Raw genomic sequence first — 22,626 nt, forward strand, 5'->3', positions numbered from 1 at the left:
ACAGAGCCATACTGTGCCTGGAGTGTCCCAACAGTCCTCAATCAGCATATATGAAATCCTCGCATATTAGCATGATGATGAAGGCCATTGTGCCACGTTTAATTCACATACATTTAAAAGGCTTTTAGAAGTACTAGGGCACTAAATATTTCGGCCCATATTTGCTCAGCCTACACTATGTAACAAAAACTCTCTCTCTCCCATTTTCCTTCCCCCTCCCTCTTTTTCTCTCTCCCCTCTCTCTCCCCCATCTCTCTGTCCCTATCCTCTCTCTGATAGATATATATATATATATATATCACACACAAGTAGAGTTTAAAAGGTTCTATCTATCTGTCTCAACTCAATACACTCAGTTTTCAGTTATTTTACTCGTCTCATCTATGAAGGACATGTAGCCTATGCGTTTTTTTTTTTGTCTCAACGTCTTTAGTAACGTTTCTGTGCCGTGTGTAATACAGATATTCAATTTTGAATGTTGAAACATATCATGAATTTGATAAAACAATGTAATTTGTAGACTGTCCCTTGGAGATCGCTGACGTCACCGCCACCCATAGAGAGCAATGTTTTTTTCCGGACTTGAAAGACATCGACACTAAAAGAAAACAGAGTTGAAGAAGATAGTTATACATGGAGGTAATAATAATAATCTCATATGAAATATTTTGCAGTTTTTCTTCTCCTTTTGTATTTAATTATGAGGTTCAAATACTTAATTTTGGTGACCTTTTATGCACTAATTTGTCTGCTGGTATCTTAATGAGCACGCTTGATGCACCTAAAATATTTACTGCATTGTTGTCAAATTGCTTCCTCATGTAACACCAATATCACTGAATATCCCACTATGTTTTATTATTACGCTACGTTTATATGGCTATTATATTGTAGACTATTGAGTGGATAAAATATAGAAATCCTTTTAATAATAATAAAAAAAAATAAAAAAAAATATATATATGTTGTTATTGATGTTATTGAGCTTGTAGAAGTTTAGCTCTTGCTTTCTTCTGAACATCTTGCGCTGCAATTGCCCGATGTCATTTCTGAGTCATATCAGACCATAATCTGTCTCTCTTTTAAATGCCTATTCTACAAGTGATAGTCTACGATTGGTTTTAAAATATAACTAATATCGAAACAAAATAACCCAGGCAGTCTCATCATCTACGAGACGTTTAGGCCTCCTCCAATAGTACTGACAGCTGGGCTCATAGCTTGCAGGTTTGCTTAGTGGTAAACTTTTTTCATTTGACTGGTTCAACCGCCACCCGCCCGAATTAAATTAAAATACTATTTTTCGTCACGTCATCCGCCCGATCCGTGGTTTATCCCCATCTCTAGTGTGTGTGTGCGTGTGTGTGTGTGTGTTGGTTTTGCTATACTTGTGAGGATTTATTGAGACGCAACCTTTATTGTGAGGACATTTCTCTTTGTGAGGACCTTTTGGGTGGTCCTCACAAAAATAATGCTGTAATGGCTTCCTGCAGGCCTATTCAACATGCTGTGCAAGTTTCAACAAAGGTCCCCACATCAATAGTAAAGATGGAAATTGGTGTTTTCTCTTGTGCTCGTGATCACCCCCTATAGTACACACTCGCATACTGCATCCACCAGCCTGGGAGGAGGAGCCCGAGGGAGAGGGATTTTTGTGATTGGATGGCTGGGGGATTTTTGTGATTGGTTGATTCAGTTTCTTGGCTAAGAGGGGGAGATTTGGCTGTAGGGGTGCCCACAGAGGCTTGTGAACAGCTACATTTCAACCATGAAATCAATTCAAGTACAAAAATGTTAATTAACAATGCACAAAATTCATAACATAAAATATATTTTGAATTTAAAATATAATAAATTGATCATTATTTAATTTCTAAAGTTTTAAGAAAATAATGAGACTTTCACTTCTGCAGTGAACATGCTTTGCATAAAACCTACATTTAAAGTATGAAAATAGATTTTAATTTCTATTCATGAGAATTTATTTTCGATTTGTTTGCTTTTTTATTTTAGTCTGAGTCTTAGGGGTTTTGGTTTGATAGTTGGGCTTTGATTTGATTATGAAGTGAATATTTAATCAACTAAATTATCCTTTGATTAGTATTAATTTGTCCATTTGTAGACAGAGTTGAGGACACTTCAGTTTAAAATATTGAATGTATATAATCAAATGAATAAAGGTAAGAACAGCCTACTGTTTATTTAAATGTCAATCTACTTAACTTAAAACTAGCAGGTATGTCTGAGTTCTGTTTAAATTAAATTGAGGAAACCTGTTGCCTTGGAAAAAATCAAGTAACCACAATTTATTGTAAATATATATATATATATATATATATATATATATATATATATATACACATATAGCATAATTCACTTGGGACTGATTTGATGTAATCTCATTTTATTCATTTCTTTCAAATTTTTCACAAATTGTAGGCTACTAATACAATCCTTAAATACAAAATTGTACTGTACAAAACTGTACTTCCATAAACTGAACAAAACAAAAAAACTTCAATGTTTTCAGAAAAACTACAATGGTATTCAAAGCTACAACAAGCCCCTTTAATTAAGTGGAGAAAGCACCTTTCACATTAAAACTGAAGGTTCTGCCGCTGCTGTAAAAGACACAAGCTGTGTCTGAAACCGCTCACTCGTTCACTCAGTCACTAATCCCTACATAGTGAATGGCAGTTGAGTGCACTACATCAGCAAAGAGTGAACGAAAATGAGTGAGCGAATTCGGACGCCGACATAATTATCACGCGCCGAGAGGTCGGACAATTTCGTCATAAACATTACCTACCCATCTTTAATATTTCCTTTTTTGGCTGCATGAATTGTATGTAACAATTGTATGTATGTATTTTTCACGTTTATTGCGTTATTTGATAAAAAAAAAGATGATAAAAACACTTGCTTGTCATATTTATTTACTTTTTACATTTATATGTGAAAATAAAAGAGAACAAAACACTACACAACACATTTGTTTATTCAAATATAGATATAACGGTATATATATAAATAAATAACCAGGCGTCTGGTCTTATAAATGATTGTTTTCTATCTCGCGTGCGCCGTTGCCATGGTGACATTGTTGTTTATTTTTCATTCGCGGTCTATCGCCTTATCGTGTTGGATTGTGGGAAATACTGTCTCAGCAAGTGTACATCGGATGTACACTCGAATTCAGAGAGGACTGTGGGTAAAAGTAGTGAACGAATGTAGGGAATGATGTCGTTCACTCAGAATTCGGACACCACTACAAAATGGCCGACACCCTAAATAGTGCACTATATAGTGGATAGGGAGCGATTTCAGACACAGCTACAGATACTGGCCACCTTCTACACAAATTAAAATGTCTTCCTCATACCTGCAGAGTAGTCTATATAAAATGCATACTTGAGTCCAAACAAAAGAGTGAGCCTTTGGGTAACGTCTTCAAGAGTTATTGAGATGGACACCGTCTGGAGGTGCATCTGGGTAGTTCCAGGTATCAACCGGAGAGAAGTCCTCGTATGTGCTGGTGTCCTACAGATGAACAGCAGAGTGAGGATTTTCTGCACGGATCCATGATCACCAGCTCAGAAAGCACACCAAAGCCTGTTTATTCAGAAGAGCTGGCTTTACCCCGTCACATAATAGTAACCTCTACAGTATTTTAAATAGCACTGTCTATGCCTGGAATGAAAAGTGCTCAAAATAACTTTATTCACACAGTACTGTGCAAAAGGTTTGGCAACTTGTTAAAGGGATAGTTCAGGATTTTAGACATGAATCTCTATAGCTTCCCCATAAGCAGTGTGGTGCATTGACCATGACTTACCCCCGACAGCGTCCTGTGAGCCGAGCTCCGGTCCAGTTTTGGTCAAGATGAAATTAGTCCGGCAAGTTTGCTGGGGTCACGGCAATAAAGTTTTTTTCTTCTCAAATCAATATGTGTTCAAAAGAGTGATATATTTGCAGCACAAAACCGCTGTCTATGGAGAGGTCAGACCTCGTAATGGCTTGGCACTATTTTCTTCCCCGTCATATCACTGCGCGCTGCTGTATTTGTTTTCCTGGAAACATGTCAGTATCTTCTGTTGCTTCTGAAGGGCAGTACTAAATGGAAAAAATATATATATAAAAAAAAAAAAAAAAAAATTGGCCCTCATCCTGTTCAAAAGTGTTCACCCCCCCCCGGCTCTTAATGTGTCTTGTTTCTTTCTGGAGCATCAGTGAATGTTTGAAGCTTTTTTTAATAGTTGTGTTTGAGTCCCTCAGTCAGTCGTCCTCAGTGTGAAAAGATGGATCTCAGAATCATACAGTCACTGCTGGAAATGGTTCAAATAGGCAAAAGATGCTGGAAACCCAAAAGTTTACAGGAGCTGGAGGATTTTTCTGAAGAACATTGAGCAGTTTAACTGTTCAGGACAACCATCACAAAACAATAAAACTGCTGTGGATCATCCAGGGAACGACACACCAGAATTCAGAATCAAGGGTTCATAAACTTTTGATCAGGGTCATTTTAATAAATTCAGCTATTTGTTCAAATTGACTATATGTAAACATCTTTTATGTAAAATATCTTATTCAGGACAGTACTAAATAAAAAAATAACACGCATTTTGAATTCTCTTTTGTTAAAATGATTCACATTTTCATAGATTCTGCAAAGGGTTCACAAACTTTTTCTTGCAATAATTTCACAGTTCTCTTACGAGAGGTTCTCTCGTATTGCGTAAGTTATCTTACGCTATGGGAAAGTCATCTTTTCTCGAGATCTGAAGCCAAAAAATTATCCTTAATTTTTATAATTTTGTCAACGCAGTGCAGCAGCACGCAGACCTAGGGCAGGCTTACTAGCGTGCCCATTGGCTGCCCTGCGGCAACTGCAGCAGCCTATCGCTGAGCCTTAGACGTGACGTCACGTCCAATGAGCGCGCTTGGCGCGCCTCATGCGTCACAGCCCGCGAAAGAGGGGGTGTGGCTTAGCGTATACAAGCGAGGCTCAGAGGCTGCTTCACTCATTTCTGTCTCTTCAGCGACGCTCTCCGCATCGCTGGACTCTGAGGAAGCCGCCGCCGTTGAAACAAGCGACCAGCACGCCGAGGATATCAGCCTGAGGAAGCCGGCCGTCTTCGCCGCCTTCAGCCTTCCCTGCCTGCTCCGCTATCCGGCGGATTATATCCTTCTTTGCTCTGTGTTGTGTGTGTTTGTGTGTTCGCCCCGCGACACACTGCATCTAAAAGAGCGCGAGGCGTTGTTGCAAATGCCTCGCTCCTCCTGTGGCTCGTGCAGAGCCCCGCTCAGCGACAGCGACCGCCATGTGATCTGCGCTCTCTGCCTGGGCCTCGACCACGCAGCCCTCGCCCTTACTTCGGGCGGCTGCGAACTGTCCGAGGAGATGCCGATGTCGACTCGCCTTGTTGGACCCTCCTCCTGCCTCTCCGTCTGCCTCCGCCGCGCCGCGTAAAGAAGAAACGCCGCGCTCAGAGGCCTCCGGAGCCGGATGCAGTAGCTGAGTGCTCGCCGGAGCCCCTCCCGCGAGCCTCGCTATCTCCTTCTCCCCCCCACCTCCCGACGCGCAGCGGCCGGCTTTCGCCCGCACTGCCGTCGCCTCAGGGGATGAAGCAGACAACGCTGCTATCATAGACAGCTGCTTACCCCCCTCTGTCAAACCGCGCAAACGGCGCCGCTCACAAGGGATGTCAGAAACGGCTATAGCTTCCTTTACGTTACAAGAAAGCTACCCCGCGTCTCGGTCGCGCGCGTCACTCACCTCCATTTCTTACACATTTCTCAGTCCCCTCCTAAGCTCAGGTGACTAGAAATATCAATATTGCAGTAAACGAGCCTGTTTTTAATACACGCACGCCTGCAAACAAACGATGTCACAGCACATGATGACATCTTCCCGCTCTCTCTCCCTTTGTTCGAGCCGCGCAACTGCGCCGTTCTCAAGGGATATCAGAGCGGACGTCACGAGCGACGCTCTGTCATATGCTCGCGTTAACTGAAAGCTTACGTGTGCCCCTGTGGCTCAGTGGCAGAACATTAGGCTTTCACGCCAGAGACCCGTGTTCGAATCCGGCCCTGGCGGCAGATACAAATTTTTCTCTTTGCTTCTCCGAGCTCGCGGCGAAAGCGAACCCGCATCTCGCACCCTCCCGCTCACAAGGATGGTGCTTGAGTATTTATGAGCCATCAAAGCACCCAGCTCTGTCAGTCCCCTTACAAGAGGCTACTGCAGCAGCTTACATCGCAGCCAACGAGCCAGTAACACAACTCGCTCGCCTGCACACAAACGCCGTTTTTAAGGCGGCCCAGATAAATCCGAAGGTATCATGAGTGTAGAAAATGTGCCCACACTCTCGTGCTCACTGCTACACACAAACACGGTTCCCCTGGTAACGCGCTCAGAGTGCACTCTCATAAAGCGGGCACGCGCCGCTCGAGTGATAAGCGTAGAGAATGTGTCCACGACTCTGTGCCCACACCTACCCAGTGCCCGCTCTGCCACACAGTTACCCCGGGTTGCAGACCCTCTAAAGCGCTCAAACACTGGCCGTGTGACAAATGTAAGCCCTGCGCCCGCTCACGAGTGCGCGCACTTACTAACAAACACGATACCCCTCATGCCGCTCTCGCGACACGGGTTTTTAACAGCGAAATGTGTCCCATCCATAAAGATCGAGCCGTCATACGCTGTACAGCCAGTCACTACTGTCTACCAGCCCCCGTGTTCAAGCATCTTCTCTGATACAGGTTCCCCATCTCGCGCAGTGCGGCGATCTGAACCCAGAGACCATTCGACCCCTAGCTATGCGTGCGGAAGCATGGGAAGCTATCCAGGGCATGTCAGAATGGGTGCTGAACACTATAGAACACGGCTATTCGCTTCAATTCGCTCGCCGTCCCCCGCGCTTTTTAGCACGGACGGAGACAAGAGTGAATTCAGAAGCAGCGCATCTGCTTCATGCAGAAAATAGCAAAGCTGCTGCACAAAGGGGCTATAGAACAGGTCCATCCTTCTCTGAGCGAGTCAGGCTTTTACAGCCGTTGCTTCCTCATACCCAAAAAGGACGGAGCGCTAAGACCTATTTTAGATCTGAGACATTTGAACAAAGCCCTCATGAGACGGCCGTTCAAAATGATCACAACCAGACAAATCCTCGCGCAAATTCGCCCAGGAGACTGGTTTATCTCTCTCGATCTGAAGGACGCGTACTTTCAGATCCAGATAACACCCCGTCACAGGCCATTCTTGAGATTCGCCTTCGACGGTCGGGTATATCAATACACAGTCCTGCCGTTCGGCCTGTCTTTGGCACCCCGTACATTTACGAAGTGCATGGACACGGCTCTCGCCCCCCTCAGAAGACGGGGAATGCGTATACTGAACTAATGGACGACTGGCTTATTCTGGCGCAGTCAGAGACAGAGCTTGTGTCTCACAGAACAGTGCTTCTCAGCCACTTGGAAAACCTTGGTCTCTCGGTTAACTGGACCAAGAGCTCATTATCGCCCCGCCAGTCAATCTCCTTCTTGGGATAGAACTGGACTCGGTGGCTATGACGGCCAGATTATCAGAGCAGCGCGCGCGCCGCATCCGTCATCTTGCCGCATCCTTCCAGGTGGGCAGCCAGGCTCCGCTGAGGACATTCCAGCGAATCCTGGGGCATATGGCCTCAGCTGCAGCAGTGCTTCAGCTGGGCTTACAGCGCATGCGCCCGCTTCAACGCTGGCTGAAAGCGCGCGTGCCTCACCGAGCCTGGGCGGCCGGCGACTCGCGAGTCAGGGTGAATCAAGGCTGCATTTCAGCCCTACAGCCCTGGCTGGCAGCCGAATGGTATCGCACGGGAGTGACGATGGGAGCGATCTCACACCGGAAGGTTGTCTTGACAGACGCCTCCAACCAAGGTGCCCTGGTCGCTGGTCAGACCAGGAGAATCTCCTTCACATAAACTGTCTAGAGATGCTCGCGGTCGAGAACGCGCTCAGGCACTTCCTCCCAGTCCTCCATGTTCTAGTCAGCACGGACAATACATCAGTAGTGGCCTACGTGAACGCCTCCTCGTGTGGGCTCAGCACTCACTGCGCTCGCTGAGAGCCGCGCATGTGCCTCGGCACCTGAACGAGGGTCCCGACAGACTGTCCAGGGACAATGTTCCCCCTGGGGAGTGGTCCTTGCATCCCCAAACAGTCCAGTCACTGTGGCACCGTTTCGGCAAAGCGAAAGTCGACCTCTTTGCGTCAAAAGACAACGCTCACTGCCCAAAGTTCTTTACGAAGAACGAGGACGCGCTGGCCCAGACCTGGCCCAGCGGCCCACTATATGCCTTCCCGCCGGTCTCTCTGTTGCCACAAGTCATCAGGAGAACCAGGGAAGCGCGCCACACGGTGCTCCTCATAGCCCCGTACTGGGAGAACCAGACTTGGTTCCCGGAGCTAATACAGCTGGCAGACACAGTCCCCTGGCCGATTCCGGCGAGAAGAGACCTTCTCTCCAGACTGATCTCATGAAATGGCGTATGTATGACACGCCAATTCGATTTCCATTTTTGGCGTGCTATCAACACGCGTAATCGCTTTTCAGCGTGTTTATCAACGCCGTTGACTTAACGTTACATTACTGTATAGATATGACCTACCCCAACTCCCTAAAAGTCCCTAAACCTACCCGTCACTGGGGTTAATCTTCTCCTACCATCCTAGGGAAAAAAATATCGATTCCCCGGTATCACGACAAGACGTGAAATAATCACGTTGGTCCCCTTTGGAAAACGTGTAGATGTCACAGTGTAACGCCCATACACGTTTGCCATATCTTGAAGATATCTGTACAATTTCCTATACCATTGTATAGATTATAAATGTAAGATCCCTTAACTCTACTCCCACACCTAAACATACCCATTTTATGGACAGTAAAATGATAAAACGTAATGGACAGATATGTAGGAAAATGGCATTTTTATGAACAATATGGCATTAAAAGATAGTTTGAGCCACGAATCCTACCCCTAAACCTAACCATAACCATTTCTTAAAACTACCTAGGCAACAATTATAAAGAAAAACAACAGACAGACGAGTATAATCACAATAATTTATTTATGGTTCCTATAGAACCATGATATACTAACCTTACAACACAACATCGATTCACAAAATACACCAATTTTATTAGCTTGATAGACCAACGCTACTTTTGCGTCATCGAAGGGTAACGCCCCTTTTTGGGGGGAAACAAACGGATTCCCCTGAGAACTGGACTCGCTCGCTCTAGACCTGCAAAGTTTCTTGATAGCAAAAATCGCACAAACATACACTCTTTGGACTATTCAGACATCTACCACTATCTCGTGGAATCACCAAGTAAGTAGCCTATTTTTTTTTTTGTCATTAACACACTCACAGTATGACAAACTAGACGATGAGGCCATGTCAAGAGGAGTCGGTGGTTTACTTGGATCATATTTCACTTGATTTAAGCTATTGACAGTTTTGTTGTCGACTAGCTATAACTTACTAGTTAGAAAGACGAAGCTGCTAGCAGCTAACTTACGTGATTAACGTTAGCTCTCACTAGGCACGCTACCTTGGCTGTTAACTGATTTTTCTGTTGAAATAGTGGCAGGCTAGGACTAAAGTGGACTTGGCTGGTTTCTGCTTGTGTCTAGAAAGTGCTAGGACTTTGAAAGTTGTAAAAAGGTTTACAGTGTACGGCAAAATATGTATGGGACATGTTTTTCATTGTCTCTACCCCACTTAAGGTACGGACTATTTATGTTTTTAGTCTCTGACATGATTGTTCTGATTACAGTGTTTGAGGGTTTCTTACAAGTAAAGCTAGTCGACAACAAAACTGTCAATAGCTTAAATCAAGTGAAATATGATCCAAGTAAACCACAGACTCCTCTTGACATGGCCTCATCGTCTAGTTTGTCATACTGTGAGTGTGTTAATGACAAAAAAATAGGCTAACGTTACTTACTTGGTGATTCCACGAGATAGTGGTAGATGTCTGAATAGTCCATATTTGGCCACTGCGTGGGGTTTTCCAGTTTTCGACCATTTCAAAGGGACACCCCCTATCCAGTAGCTTCTTTAAATACCGCTCACGGTCCTCGGCCGGCAAAGAGAGTGTATGTTTGTGCCATTTTTGCTATCAAGAAACTTTGCAGGTCTAGAGCGAGCGAGTTCTGTTCTCAGGGGAATCCGTTTGTCTTCCCCCAAAAAGGGGCGTTACCCTTCGATGACGCAAAAGTAGCGTTGGTCTATGTAATCCAAACCTTCAGAATCCATATATTATTTGCAAGAAAAAGATCCAAACTCAGCCCTTTATCCAGTAATCGTCATCTTGACCGTAAACGTCAAACCCCGAGCTTGTTATGAATTCAAATTCAAAAATTGCGCCCTCAAGAAGCGACAGGTTACTATGGTTACGGCAGTAATATCAAACGCTCATTGGCTTTCGCCTCGCCTGCTTCGTCACAGATTGCGTCATGCACATTCACATTTGAAATGAAGCGCGCACTGCCGCGCAGCCCTCAGAGCGAACCGAACCGAAGACGGATTAACATTTTCATGGATTTGAATTAATAACTTAAATTTTGCTCTGCTACCTCATACAAAACCACTGCCAGAGAGGACTGCGACACATCGTCACGTGAACAACTTTTGGTACTGATTTTGACATTTTCTCATTAAATAAATTATTGTGATTATACTTGTCTGTCTGTTGTTTTTCTTTATAATTGTAGCCTATAGTTTTAAGAAATGGTTATGATTAGATTTAGGGGTAGGATTAGAAAACGTCCGGGGATAATGGTACGTGTAAGATTCACGTCTGAGGCAGTTAAACTGTGACATCTACACGTTTTCCAAAGGGGACCAACATGATTATTTCACGTACATTTTGCTCCGTTTCGCTCGGACATTTAACGGCGTAGACATACACGCGGAAGATGACGGTTCGTTTCGGCGTGAACATACACGCGGATAGCTCAAAATGCGTATAGATAACACGCCACTTTTGACTTGAAAGTGGCGTGTATGTTTACGCAAAGTCATGATGTCATGTTGTTCTCTCTCAAGCCCGCGGCTCGATCTGGCATCCCCATCCAGAGCGCTGGTCTCTGCATGCATGGAGACTCAAAGGATACCCGTTGACCTGCCAGAAGGGGTTGTGAACACGATCACCCAGTCTAGAGCCCCCTCTACGAGGCGGCTCTACACGTCTAAATGGTCTGTGTTTAAAAGTGGTGCACTGCCAAGGGGCTGGATCCACAAGCATGTGGGGTATCGCAGGTATTGGTTTTCCTTCAAGAGCTGCTGGACACGGGCAGGTCCCCTTCCACGCTCAAAGTCTATGTTGCGGCCATCTCAGCTTTTGCCGGTTCGGCGCTGGGCCGCGCATTAGGAAGGAACGAGTTCGTCACCCGCTTCCTTAGGGGAGCCAGGAGGATGAACCCCCCGCGACCCCCCTCGGTTCCTATGTGGGATCTTTCGCTGGTCCTAGAGGCCCTGAAAGCGCATCCCTTTGAACCCATAGAAACTGTGGATATGAAATACCTCACGCTCACGTGTGGGAGACCTTCACGCGTTATCCGTTAACGCCGTGTGCCTCGAGTTCGGACCTAATGGCTCGAAAGTCATTCTTAAACCGAGGCATGGTTACGTCCCCAAAATATTGGGCACTCCCTTCAGAGCACAGGTCATTTCTCTCTCAGCCCTGCCGCCTTCCGGCAGCGAGGTCGATGGTAATCTCCTCTGCCCGGTCAGAGCGCTGAGAAATTACGTCACACCAAAGGTCTCGCCGCCTCGAAACACAGCCTGTCCAGATGGATAGTGGACGCTATCGCAGCTGCTTATGTGTCTAAAAACCTGCAGTGCCCTCTGGGCATCAGGGCTCACTCCACCAGAGGCATGGCCTCTTCGTGGGCTTGGTCCAGCGGAATTTCCATTCATGACATTTGTACGGCGGCGGGCTGGGCCTCCCCCTCGACATTTGTTAGGTTTTACAACCTGGAAGTTCCTGCCTTGCAGGCGAAAGTTTTATCAGTCTAAGTCACGCGTAGGCCGGCCCACTGTCTGTGTGCGGGCTACTGCGGTTGATTTAGCTCTCCTGGGCCCTCATTTATCAATGGTGCGTACGGACAGATTTGTGCGTAGTGAGTGCGTAAGAACAATTTCACGCAAAGTGTGGGATTCACCAAGTTGTACTTATACGTAGAAATGTGTGTAAATATAAGCACACCTCTGAGCATGCTTACGCAGATAATCTAGTGGTAGAATAGCGACACTACACATAAAAAGCATTTAAGAGTGTCACAGTAAGCATTAACCCTCTGAGGTCGAGAAACGTGCCGACGCGTTTTGCTGGATTTTTTTCACATAGCAGCAACATAAACTTAAAAAAATCCGTCATTTATGGTCATATAAATAAAATAAATACATGATTATAAACTATAGAGGGTCTTCTTTTTTTTGTGTACACTCACATTAACATCAAAACCTTGTTTTTATTTTTAAATAAATAAAATAAACAGGGTGCGCTTTCAGCTCACTCTGTCTCCGCAAAAATCTTTCTGAAACAAGTCTGGAAAATTAACTGCAACTCAGCGAATACTTATCACACAACCATGAAACATGCGTCTAAAGAAAGCTTTAAATTTCTACTTTTAAATAAAACAGTTCACATTCAAAACAAATATTCTCCTGCAATGTAATCTGTATGAAACTAAAGTGAAGTACAGTTTCTCCCGTCTCATCTAATCACGCCCTCTCGCAGAGCGCGCTATTCATAAGATAATGTGCTGAGGTGATCTATGCAAAATAGGTAAACGCCCCCTGAAATGAGTTCACACCCACTCGCAGAGCGCGCTATTCATAAGATAATGTGCTGAGGTGATCTATGCAAAATAAGGTAAAAACCCCCCTGAAATGCTTTAAAACCAGCAAGTTTCATTCATTCACTTTCCTGCGCCGTTGGAAGATGACACACAGCCCTTCAGCTCGTCCTGGATAGCAATGAAGAGTTCACTTTTTCCTCAGAAGAAGAAGAGGACTCTGACAACGAACGTTTGTATTTTTGAAGAGCGACTTGATCCAGGCGTGGATAATATTTCGGATGAGTAAGTCTTTTTAAATTTACTTGCATTAGTTGACAAGCTATTTTGTATAAACGTAGGCTACATATTTTACTGGTTGGACCATTTCCATACTTCATTCAGAGTAATTATATTTAAATGGTCTAGGCTATGCTTTATAAAGTAGGAGAGAGGCTTCATGCAGTCTGTTTTCTTTCGTTTTTAATAGTTTTGTTTAAAATAACACATTTCGAGCTTTCTATATATTTCTCTGGTATTTTAGGCAAAGCTTATGAGTTTGGGTTCATTTATGAGGCCTCCAGTTCCTGCTATTTTTAATTCTTATGTAATAAATACAGGCAATTGGTTGATGAAACAACTATTAAAATGAAGATACAATTAATACAAAACGAAATTCACTTTAAAGAAAGGCTTTATACAAAAAATAAACTTAATGAAATGGTCAAAATCTTGTCTGCCCACTCCATTTGTCTCGCGATTGCGCATGATCTGACTCATGCTTTTCACTTTTCATATAATCAACATAAATAAAAAAATTAAAAAAAAAGATTTTATTTAAACCTAAATATGAACTAAATTGTTTTATTTAATGACTAGGCTACAACACGTAGGCCAATTAGCCTACAGTACAGAGAAATTAGTTGACAAGCTATTTTAAATAAACGTAGGCTACAGATTTTACTGGTTTGACCATTTCCATACTTTCCATTCAGAGTAATTTATATTTAAATGGTCTAGGCTATGCTGTATAAAGTAGGAGAGAGGCTTCATGCATAAATAAACTTATTTGCACAAACACGTTTCGGCGCGTGCCTTCAGAAGACTTTATACAGCATAGCCTAGACATGCTGTATATATGTACAACGTTTAGATTATAGGCCTGTATGAAAGTTAGAATTTTGAAATTAATTTAGAAAATATTATGTATGTTTAGATTATATTTTGACTAGTGTTTATGCTGCCTCAGTATCATCAACGAAGAGTGCTTGCAAATATCTATTGCAAATGTGTGTATGTGCTGAAATGTATAAATATGCCCAGCTGATGAATTGCAAATGTGTTAATGTTTGCGTTGTGCTATCTCCGGTAATGGCCCATTACACACAATATATGCCTACAGCACGTGTCTACAATTATTCACATCAGTTATTCATATAGACTAATGGTAATATACTTTGAAATATTTATGTTATAATAGTTTTCAACTTTTTTTAAAACAGGAATGCTGCATCTCCTTCATCTGCAACTCGGAGGGCGCGCAGCAACACAGTTGAACGTCAGAAAGAGTAAGTACATATTTACCCATGTTCGTTCAATTTTGTTTATATACTTATTACAATATGAGCCTGTATGAGTTTATTTATTTTTGGAGGTTGGTTGATAATGTTACATATTTTTTCTTTGTGCTATATATTTTTTCAGCATGCTAATGCCCATCAGTTGTGCATGTGCTGGAATAGTACTCTATATGATAATAATAGTTTTCAACTTTTTTTGAAAGGAATGATGTAGGTTGCTCACTCTCACCTCTCACTGCAACTCGCACTAAGAGGGCACGCAGCAACACAGACAGAAATCAGAAGGAGTAAGTACATATTTACCCACTATTTTACAGATGTTAGACCAATTTTGTTTATATACTTAGTGATGCTATATGTACATGTGCCTGCCTGTGTGGATTGCCAGACACAATTGCAAAACACAATTACCAGACACAATTGCAAAAATTGTGGTGTTATGTATGCACAATATTACAATTAGTGATTGGTAATGTTAGTATAAAAGAGCTTATTTTTGTTGTTTTACCAAAATGCTGACTGTCCATCAGTTATGCATGTGCTGGCATAGTACTTTGTTCAACCTTTATTAATATTAATATTTTTATAGGAATGTGGTAGCATCACTCTCACCCTCACCTGCAACTCGCACTGGGAGGGAGGGCACGCGACAGGTGTCGTTCAGTTTTGAGAACAACTGAAAAGTAAGTACACTTATTCCCTTTCTTTCAGATATTAGTATAATTCTGTTTACATATTCTGCTTTTACATAGTCCATACAAACATTATGTGTCTGTATGGCTTTGCATCTGGCCAATGTTACTTATAATGATTGAAATGCAGTTGTTATATTTTGTGTAATAAACATGCTCACAGTTGTTTGTTTGTTTTACAGCTATAAAGGTGATGGTGATCATCAGACACCTGTTGCAAAGAGGGCCAAGACAAACATTCAGACAAGCAACAAGCAGTCTACTCTGTCATGGAAAACAGAGACTGACATTGATATGGTTCCACAGACTCTGAGATTCCTCCCTGCACGGGAACCTGGACCACAGCTGAGTTTAAAACATTGCAAATTTAAAACATTTAGTTCCTCCTCATAGAGGAATTACAATAAAACAGTGAAAAACAAAACCTTTGAATCTCCTCTACTTTGTTCAGGCTGCCTCTCTTGATGGCCCATTAGTCATTGGGGGAGTGTCTATGTCACACCCCTGGTCTGAATCTCATTAATATTGATGAGCGATTACCCCTCCCACGCATAAACCTCTTCTGACAAAAAAAACTGTTTTACAATGTTTAAATCAATGTATTGTTTTAAGAGAACGATCAGGCAGGATGAATTTCACATCATTTTGAAGCCAGAACTAGAAACGACAACATACATTAGTCAAGAGTCTTGTGGGCACATATTTAGAATGTGTTTTGTGTTCTTATTTCAGCAACTTTCTTTTTTTTTTTTTTTTATAACCACGCATAAACATTATTCTCTTAAAAATACAAAGATTTACAAGCATGTTGATCAGATATTATGCTAGCCCTGTTTGTGTTATATAGAGTGAATTTACACTTTTGCCATTAACATGTTTATAAATAACTGAAAAACAAACAAATGTCAGAGCATGTCAGAACACCTCCAGGGCCCAGAAAACCGCTCAGACCCCAGAGGGTTAAGCAATCCACATATGTCCTGTGTTTCCTTTAAAACACTCAATTTATAATTTGTCTAGTTTTAAACACGATGCTTAATTGGTGTCAAACCCTATAAAAGACAGATGTGAAATATATTTGTCTCAGTGCAATGGCTTATCTTGCGTTATTGGAAGACTTGGCAAACAATGCGCTCCGCAGAGAGCGCGTTTTCCAAGATCGCGCTGATCTGCTTGGCGAGAGCACAGAGTGGCTTCTAAGTAGGTACCGCTTTCCCAAAAATTTACTGCTGGATTTGTGTCGTGATTTAGGACCAGTGTTGGAGAGAGAAACAAATCGCACGAAAGCCATTCCCGTGCACATCCAACTCCTGTCCACCCTTGGATTTTTAGCTACTGGCACATTTCAGCGTGAGGTTGGAGACATATGTGGTATATCCCAGCCATCAGTGAGTAGGATCATGCCGGCAGTGTTGGATGCAATTATTTCCTTGGCCCCAACCTACATCCCGTTCCCTTATCGAAATCCTCAACAAGCCGCAATAAAACGGGACTTTCATGCCATTGCTAGATTCCCAAACATAATTGGAGCTATAGACTGCACCCACATCGCCATAAAAGCACCATCAACCAACGAATTTAATTATGTAAATAGAAAAGGGTTTCATTCTGTTAACGTGCAAATAATTTGTGATGCAAATTTGTTGTTATTAAACGTCGTTGCGCGGTGGCCTGGAGGAACACACGACTCGTTCGTTCTGCAGAATATCTCTGTGGGTGTGCGTCTCCAAGAAGGCGCTGTTGAGGATGGCTGGCTCATTGGTGAATTTAAGGCTACAACATGTTTAAAATGCTATTGTAGGGCTATGTACAATTACTTAAAACTATTTCATCATTAGGTGATCAAGGTTACCCGCTAAAGCCATGGCTAATGACCCCCCTAACCAACCCGAGGACCGAGTAGGAACACGCGTACAACCGTGCCCATGCGCGCTCAAGGAGCACAGTTGAGCGCGCAATAGGCCTGCTGAAAGGACGATGGCTGTGTCTGTCAAGCACGGGAGGGACACTGCAGTATCAGCCAGAAAAAGCATGCAAAATCATCATGGCTTGCAGTGTGCTACACAACTTGGCCATCAGACAGGGCATCCCTCTGCAGGAACCCCCAAGACCAGACGGCCCTATGCCCGATGCAGTTCCCCTGCCACCTCCTAATGCCGCTGGCATTCAGACAAGACAGAGGATCATACAGACATTTTAGGTAAGTCTGGCCATTGGTCGAGTGCAGAAACATTACAGCGATTTCATTTTGTGTTTTGCAGCTTCGTGGAAACAAATAACTGAAATCACATTAGTCAGCGGTTTATGGTTTATTAGCAATTGTATTTGCGCAAGAGGCAATCTGTTTCAGAGACTCGTTGATTTGAATCAATACATTCGTTATGTTGCTCAGTTGATCCTTTAGGTCATTAATGGATTTTGTCGTTTCCTCTTGATTTTGTAGCACCGCCTCACTCAGCACTCTTGGCGCACGGCGCATGGAAGGGGCAATGGATGGGCCCGGCTCCTCAAGCTCCTCAGGCACAACAGGTGTCGCTATTAAGGAAACACATGTTCACATTAATTTAATTGAGTTTATCCTATGAATGATTTCATTAAAAGTTTACAAATTGAAATAAAATGTATGCAAACACAATATCCTATTCCAGTTGGTTTATTTTACCTTCACTTTGGGTGTTAGATGGCCCGGTTTGTTCTGTCGCAAGAGCATCAGTGTCACCGTCCTTTGTAATCCCGGACAGAGCCGTGTCTCCGATGATGCAGGCTATGCGGTTGTCCAATGGGGAAAGTTCCGTTGTTGTCTGTCCTCCTCCAGTTGCGGACATTTCTCGTCTGTGTGCTGTGACACGTTTTTTAGCCAATACTTTAATATCAAACCATTTTTTTTTTATTTCTGGGACAGTTCTCTCCTCAGACCCAACGGAATTAACTGCATTGGTGACATTCTCCCATGCAGCATTTTTTCTTTTATTTGTAATTCCTCCTGCAGTGAATGAACTAAACAATATCTGTTGGTTGGATTCAACTTCATTTACAAGTATCTCTAATTCTGTGTTTGTGAAGTTCCTCTTCTTTGCTCTCTTTGCCATTATTGCAGTGAGGAAAAAACACAATCACGTAATTTTTAAAGGGAAGTGTTGTCACCATATATGGTTAATTGGAGGCGTTTCCGAATGCTAATGACCATGAATGTGAACGAGCATGGTACTTACGCACATGTGGTATTTATCAACAATGATTGCTTACTCATGTGCGTAAGAACTGCGTGCGCACGTTTGATAAATGCGGATTTTCTTGTACTTAGGCACATTCTAAATTTCATTCGTTGGACAAAATATAGAACCTTTTCTACGCACTGTTGATAAATGAGGGCCCAGGTTGAGCTGCATTATACAAGGGTTTATCAGCTCAGACCGGCCGTGCCGCTCTGAGCGCCCTAGTGTGTGCTTATGTACTGCGCTAGCTATTCTATTGGCCGCCCGGTTCCCACTCATCGTGTTCCCCGGACTTCCCCTGGGACTCATTTAGTGGATGCTGGGCGCGCACGGCGTTGACAAGGGAGTTCCCGTAGCGTAAGCTAACTTACGCAATACGAGAGAACCTCTCGTAAGAGAACGTAATCGGTTACTAACGTAACCTCGGTTCTCTCTAGAAGAGGGAACGAGTATTGCGTAACCCGCCGTGCTTGCGCCACGAGCTCATTCGCTTCAGCGACAGAAACCAGTGAAGCAGCCTCTGAGCCTCGCTTGTATACGCTAAGCCACACCCCCTCTTTCGCGGGCTGTGACGCATGAGGCGCGCCAAGCGCGCTCATTGGACGTGACGTCACGTCTAAGGCTCAGCGATAGGCTGCTGCAGTTGCCGCAGGGCAGCCAATGGGCACGCTAGTAAGCCTGCCCTAGGTCTGCGTGCTGCTGCACTGCGTTGACAAAATTATAAAAATTAAGGATAATTTTTTGGCTTCAGATCTCGAGAAAAGATGACTTTCCCATAGCGTAAGCTAACTTACGCAATACTCGTTCCCTCTTTTAGAGAGAACAGAGGTTACGTTAGTAACCGATTACGTTACTCTCCAAATTAGTATATTAGTATATGAAGGCCAGAATCATAATAGTAATACAGCTACTGGTTTATTTTAAACATTATTGATAGACAATTTAATATTTCAGAATAGTTGAAAGCTATCAATTTCAACATTTATTAGGCTTTAAAAAAATTTAAATATTAATTACCCGTTCGACCACAGGAAAGAAAAACGCGAAATGTCCCACGGAGGCCTTCTGCTTGAATTCGCCTGAAATGGCAAAATTATGGCAATATTAAAAAACATGGTTAACTATATAACTCACATGTTCCCACCATATCACATACTCTTTCATTTATATTCAATATTCAGTCAATGTGCAACATAAATACAGTTGGTCTTTCTCACAAATAAATTCCTTCAGAATTTCTAAATGTTTATTTAGCTTTAATGGCCACCAGAAAAAACTTTAATCATTACAATTACAGTATTTTCCTTTACATACTTACAGTATATCAAAGTAAATAACTTACCTCTGTTTGACAACATTAAACAAGAAGTCCAAAGTCCGTTTAAACGGTGCGCACGGCCGCGTGCTGCCCGCAATCGTCTGAGGCGCATGCGCAGATGAAATACCCTTTCAACCTACTCAGGGTACTATTCACGCATTCAGCGTGAGAAACACAAATTTCAACCAGTTCACACGCCACACCTTTTCTTTCCCACGCAGAGTAAGGGAAAACTTGTCTATCTATATACAATTAATAGACGATGCGTCTGCATGTCGAGGGAAGTTTCCTGTCGAGTTATACAGGGTTAAATACCACCTACCAGCCAATCAGAAACGAGAATTCGTTGTTTCTGGGTAAATTACGTGCTGCACGCAGAAACTGAGAAAACGTCACCCTACAGCCTACACCAACTCAAATTAAAAAGCTTTCTAAACTACTTATGACCATCTTTACTAGAATTTATCGCAAACTATTGTGTGTATTGTTGTAAATATTGAATAACTTGTTTTAGAATTTATAATATATTATTTTTTAAGAGGATTTGTTTTTCCCTTACGATTTACATTACAACTGTGGCATGCTGTGTAGCCTACTATAGTTTCTTTTTGAAGGCTGCTATTTTTCATAAATTCTACAGATAAAGAAAAAAAGTTAACATTGGCCTTAGGCTACCATGGTTATAAGGAGCCATCAATAATCTAACCTCCTTATTGTAACAAAAGCTATTGGTAAAAAATTATAAGAAATAGCTATCCTAGGCTATGTAACTTAATGTTTCATAATACCAAATTGAAATTACAATCGACAAGAGCTTTAAAGTGTGCAGCTTAATGAATGATCAATTAAACAATTTGTTTTCCCCATGTGTAAAATGTATCCAGCTAATAACGACAGATATTAGGAAAAAACTGGCAGATTGCTGGGAATTAACATTTGCAATATAAGAAGATTTTAAGTAAAGTTCTTTTAGGGTGCTTTCACACTTGGTTCGATTGCCTGTTCCGAACCCGAGTTCGATTGCTCGCCCCTCCCCCTGCCCCCGATGGACTGTGTTCACATTATATTATTTGTATCCGAACCGCGGTACGCTTACGTCATCAAGCTGCAGCTGGCGAGTACTCGTGTTGCTTGGTAACCGCTATGAAAAGGCGTCAAAATGGATAGAATTGCTCGCTTCACATTTGTTCTTTTTTTGAACCTTTGGTTTTGTTTTCAAAGAAAAGATACAGAAACACACTTGCGTCTGTCTGCCGCAAAAGTATTAAAACCGTCCCAAAGACAGCGGGATGTCCGCCCACCCACCGAAGACAATTTTTGTGGAGGCAAGCAGAAATCATCTCTCTGCTTGCAGTGCGTCAATCCCGCTTTTCGTCAAGGTAAGTGTATATAGACCCTTTTACAGTTGTTAAACACACACGCACGCACCAGATTATACGTCATCAATAGCAGTTCACTTCCGCGATTTGGTACGATTGCGTTCATATCAGCAGCGAACCGTACCCGAGTTTGTAAGGATGATAAAAATGATGTCATACTCATACATTGCATGTCATTGAATGAGTTGATACAAGTTAAAATATACTTAAAATGGTCCATAAAAAGGAGAAAGTTAAAATACACTTATAAGTTGTAGATCAGTAATCCATTGATCAGTAATCCATTGCTCTTTGGGTAAAAGAGGCTAAAGAGATTAATACGATAAAAAGACAAGACAATCTGTGTTTAAAATGCTGTTTTATTGTATAACATTTAAATTACAATATGTTTGCTTGTTTACATAAGTTTCACTTTAAGTTTAAGTACCAGTTTGTGATTGATCGCTAATGCCTTGTTCAGTGAGGATCTGTTAACGATTAATAATGCCTCGTTCAGCCTGTGTACGGAGCGCGCGGCTGACGTTCGTCCATTATAACATTGGACTGGACAGAAGCTGCATCGCGTCTGTGTTTTATTGTCCATTTCCTCTTTTACAGGTATGAACGAGGGTTGTATTGTGTTTGAATGATTTATAGATGTGTTTAGTAATGTAAGGAACATGCGGGAAGTAAATGTTAGTGATTGTAATGATTCATGTGCATTTATTTAGCAGTCTGAAGTGTTGCTCTAGTGTAGCCTGCGTGCTAGCTGTGTACTGGAGCACATGTTGTAGCACGTGAATCGAGGTTAAAGCGTGACAGTAGCGGAACACCGCAGCCATTTTCTTTGTGCGCATTTGTTTTAGATCATACGGATAAGGTAAAAGTGCTATTGTATAGGTTTAAGAAAAGTGAGTTTTTAATGTAAAGAAGCAACATAGTTTGTGTAAGCACAATGCTACTACTGAGGGTAAAATGTCAAGTGTATTCTGAATTAATAACTATAAAACAGCAGTATAGCATTACAGAATATATTTTATGCTGTTTATTGTTCTAAACATTTTCAGAGTAAATTCAAATCTATTTTTGTTTAAATAATACTGTTTTAAGATGCTGTAAACATATTTTGATATATTTTTGGTAACTCCCTTTAGAGGTTAACTCAGGTATTTCAGTAATATGGAGTTATAACTGACCAGCTGATATTTTTCCTAATTGTGTAGTTTCTTAGAGGGACATTATGTCGTGCAAAGGGAAAATAACAGGTTTAACTGTGATACTGTGTAAACATGTTATTATGCTGTTCATGGTAAATACATTATAACATTGGACTGGACAGAAGCTGCATCGTGTCCGTGTTTTATTGTCCATTTCCTCTTTTACAGAGGCGTAACAAGTTCACATGAACCGTACCCCAGACCACCTTTCTAAGCGGACTCGAGTACGGTTCGCGGGTGCGCACCCGAGTTCGGAAAACAGCGTTCACATCATCCAAACGAACCGAACTCTGACGTCATTCGAACCCGGGTGCGCACCAAAGTGCTAGTGTGAAAGCGCCCTTAGTGTAATTCTGTCAGAGAGATCAGGTTTTAGGTGTTTAAATAATATAAAATACATGCAGTTAGGTTATTAA

The 22,626-nt window shown here is 42.4% G+C and overlaps 2 long non-coding RNA genes across 3 annotated transcripts; one reads left to right on the forward strand and one right to left on the reverse strand.

Moving 5' to 3' along the window:
- Positions 1–3,341: 3,341 nt before the first annotated feature.
- On the reverse strand, positions 3,342–19,925 carry LOC309480398. The gene is made up of 3 exons (XR_014199626.1): positions 19,660–19,925; positions 19,335–19,396; positions 3,342–3,612 (listed from the first exon to the last, which is right to left on the reverse strand). It is a non-coding gene; the product is annotated as an uncharacterized lncRNA (long non-coding RNA).
- LOC309480396 lies at positions 12,909–15,848 on the forward strand. 2 transcript variants are annotated; one of them, XR_014199623.1, is made up of 5 exons: positions 12,909–13,136; positions 14,333–14,398; positions 14,614–14,697; positions 15,000–15,093; positions 15,285–15,848. It is a non-coding gene; the product is annotated as an uncharacterized lncRNA (long non-coding RNA). The 2 variants fall into 2 exon arrangements; XR_014199624.1 differs by lacking the exon at positions 12,909–13,136 and having other exon boundaries at positions 14,162–14,398.
- Positions 19,926–22,626: the final 2,701 nt, after the last annotated feature.

The sequence above is a fragment of the Leuciscus leuciscus genome (genome assembly GCF_965113295.1).
Source record: "Leuciscus leuciscus genome assembly, chromosome: 18".
NCBI classification, from domain to species: Eukaryota; Metazoa; Chordata; class Actinopteri; order Cypriniformes; family Leuciscidae; genus Leuciscus; species Leuciscus leuciscus.